We start from the raw sequence: 3,968 nt of genomic DNA, 5'->3' as shown, positions 1-3,968 counted from the left end.
GTGGGACTTTTTCCTGTAGGGCGGCGCCTGGCCACTCTCCTGCCTAGTGGGGAGGTTAGAGAAGTGTGGGGGGGAGCCCCCGCTGGCTGTTGGAGCTCCTCAGGGGCGGGGCCTGACTGTTGGAGCTCCTCAGGGGCGGGGCCTGGCTGTTGGAGCTCCTCAGGGGCGGGGCCTGGCTGTTGGAGCTCCTCAGGGGCGGGGCCTAGCTGTTGGAGCTCTTCGAGGGGTGGGGCTGGCCACTAGCTCACCTCAAGGGGTCAGGCCTGGCTACCAATGTAGTCAGGGGGTGGAGCCTGGTAGCTGGAGGTCTCCAAGGCCTGCGTCTGTAAGAGCAGAGTCTCTGTATGAATCAGGGAAAGCCAACACCAGGTTTAACTGCAAAGAATTCTTGAATTACTAACTCTTAAGTATTGATCATTACATGCTTTTACTCGTTACCATGATAGTATGAAGCCACCTTTTATCTATATTCAATCACTACACTGCAAGGGACTCTTTAATACATCTCTTGCTGTTCAGAACCTACTCTCTTCTTGAATGTGAGGTTTTTTGGTTTTGTTTTTTTTGGTTTTGTTTTGATTTTTGAGACAGGGTTTCTCTGTATAGCCCTAGCTGTCCTGGAACTGGCTCCATAGACCAGGCTGGCCTCAAATGCACAGAGATCCGCCTGCCTCTGTGTCCTGAGTGCTGGGATTAAAGGCATGTGCACCACAGCCTGGCTGAATGTAAGACTTTTAGGCTTTCAGGCTAAGGAGATGATTCAACAGGTAAAAGGGCTTGCACAACAACCTGAGTTTGACTCACAGAGCACATGTAAACAGTCAGATATGGTAACATGTATCTGTGATCCCAGCACTTCTATGGCAATATGGGATTCAGAGACCTGAGGATTTAGAAAATCCCAGGCCACCTATCCTGGAGTATGCTGCCCAGCAGAAACAAGAGCCCCTACTTTAACAATGTGGAATGTGAGAGCTGATTCCCAAAGGTTATCCTTTGTCCTCTTTCTACACACGCACACACATGTACACACATACACAACAAATAAATAATATAATTTTGAAAAAGAAATATGTTTGTGATTCATCTGCCCTCTCATACAGAGACCACTTACTTGTTTGTTTTTAGCATGCCTTGAACACCAGGGATAAGGATGAAACATCTGATCATTAGCAATCTAGTCCAAGCGCTCTGAGTACTTGGAAATTTAAAAAAAAATACATTTCATCTCACCTATACTCAAAAACGTGTTTTAAAGGCAGTCTAGAGAACTAGTCATAAGAGTATCAGTTAAGAAAAGTGCAAAAACGAATATAAATGTGGAGTCGAACATTAAAACTTAATCCCTGAATTGCCAGTTAACCCTGCTGAAATTCTTGGGGTAATTATTGGTCACTTACCATGTAAATTTAGTGATGGAAAAAGTTCAGTGAGATTACACTAAAGCAACTTAGACTTAAGACATAATTCGTCTACGCCTCCATTAGAGAACAGAGTAAGCTTTTAATCTAGTATCCCAGGGGCTAGTGAGATGGCTCAGTGGTTAAGAGCACTGGCTGCTCTTCCAGAGGACTGGGGTTCGATTCCCAGCACCCACATGGCAGCTCACAGCTGCTTGTAACTCCAGTTCTAGAGTACCCAACACCCTCATGCAGGCAGAACACCAATGAGCATAACTCAGTGCCTCGGTGCCCCAAATGTGAATAAATATCTATAATTGGGTATGCACTGTGTGTGTGTGTGTGTGTGTGTGTGTGTGTGTATACTGTATCTCTTAATTGATATGATATATGATATATATATGTATATATCACAACAAGTAAGAGATACAGTGCCATGACTGGACAGAGCAGTCTGACTATAAACAACTTTTTATTTTTCTAATCTCCTCACACTGAAGCTGAAGCAAGATTTCAATACTGACTGTTTAAACTTTTGAAGAAGCTCAGCAATTAAAGAGGAAAAAAAAATCCTTATTGGAGACTGAAAAAGACATGCAAAATTAGAGTTTAGGAGATGGCTCAGTGGATTAAGTATTTACTAAGCAAGCATGCGGACCAGAGTTTGGATTCCCACAACCTAGGTAAAACCTTGGCAGTTATTTTGGCTGCCTGTAACCCCAGAACTTTAGATGTAGATAGAGAAGATCCCTGGACCAAGCTGGTAGCCAGATTAGTGAGCTCTTTGTTGAGTGAGAGAGACAATGCTTCAGTAAAGACAACCTGAAGATGCTCTACAGCAGATTCGGGCTTTCCCGTGCACACGAGCTTATACACATCCCTCACACTGTGCACCCCTATACACTGTACCCACATATTGTACACACACCTGTGCAAAAAGACATATATGCAAAATTACCTGTATTTGCAAATTCAACTTAATACTGAGTACAAAAGAAGGGCTTTGCAGGAACGTAATTCAGCACGCAAACTTTCTATCACCACCGACTCTACAAATAAGCAAGCTTAAGGGTGTGAGAAGAGAAACATCTCTGCAGAGGTTAAGACAGTGTTCTTAGAAAACAGTCTGCCATAATAGAGTGTGGGACGAAATCGTGTGGCAAGTGAATACTGTTTTACATGCTGCTGTACAAAGTCTGTCAGCTGTTCCCTCTGGGATACAAGCAAAGCATCCATCCTCTTTTCTATCACATGGCCTCTTTATTCAGAAGGTTTCTATTCTTTCTCCATTTCTCTCATTGTGACGGTTTGTGGGATATGCACACACACATGACCTGCTGTGCGAAAGCCTCTCCTGAATACTAAGACAAGTTTACCCGTTTAAGGAGTAGCCTCGGGTCAAGTTTTCCTTCCTATAGGTGGCCAGTTATAAATGGATATTATTTTTTTAATGTAGAAAAAAATAAATTGCTGAGCCTGTGGCCGTTGAATCGTTTCCTTTCAACAGGTATAAAATGAAAACTAACCATTATTTTACAGTTCCATTCAACTCCTGCACAGGCTATTTGTACTGTCTAGTGTTTATATGGAAACTTTAACAAGAGATTGCCACACTGTAGTGAAGCTGAATCAGGACACCTTGAAAAGAGGATTTACTTTGAGAGTGGATCTTTTGAGGAGAGGGACAGTGACCTTGGCAGTTAAGGAAAACATTGGAAAAGCTGTTCCTAGGTAGCAAGAAAAAAAAAAAAAAACGGCTTCTGTGAGAAATACAGCATGCTGTTACCCAGCCAAACATTTCCTCTGCTTTCCTTCCTGGGTCTTGCTGCCATGGAACATGGGCTCACTCCTTTCTTCATGTAACGTTTCCTCAGAGCTGTCCTATAAAGTCCAGAGAAGTAGATGAGAAATCTTAGGATAAACGTTGCTAGAAGGATTTGGGAGGAGAAGAAGAGGGCATCGGGGGATTTGGAAGGAGGTGGTGTTAGATATGATCAAAAATGCATCCCATATACTTAGCAAATTTTCAAAGGATAAAGAAAAGTATTTTATAAAGTTGCTAAAAAGCCAATGGGTACATACTGATGAATCCTGAAGTGCATAGCGCATTGTGTATTCAGCATGCAATAAGACATGGGAAAATTACACATAATCTTATTTGATAGAAATTTGAGATAAAGCTTTTTAAGAGTGCATTAGTTACTTATATGTGTTGACGATAAAAATAAAAATAGTGACCAACACAGCTTAAAGAAAAAGTCTGAGTTGATTTTGGCTATGGTTGCAGAGGGATAAAAGTCCATCATGCATCACAATAGGGAAGCACAGCAGCAAGAGGCAAGCATGGCCGATGGAGCCAGAAGCAGCCGAGAACGCACATGACAAGTGTGAAGCAGAGAGAGCACGAACTTGACAAAGGGTGGTATTATACCCACTCAAAACCTACGGACAAAGGGTGGTATTATACCCACTCAAAACCTGCTCTCAGCGGCATCCTTCCTCCAGGAAGGCCACACCTCCTGACCATCCATAAATAGGACTACAAACTGGGGGCCGCAGGTTCAAATA

Source organism: Arvicola amphibius, chromosome X (assembly GCF_903992535.2).
Source record: "Arvicola amphibius chromosome X, mArvAmp1.2, whole genome shotgun sequence".
In the NCBI taxonomy this organism is placed as follows: domain Eukaryota; kingdom Metazoa; phylum Chordata; class Mammalia; order Rodentia; family Cricetidae; genus Arvicola; species Arvicola amphibius.
This window is presented reverse-complemented; position numbering follows the sequence as displayed.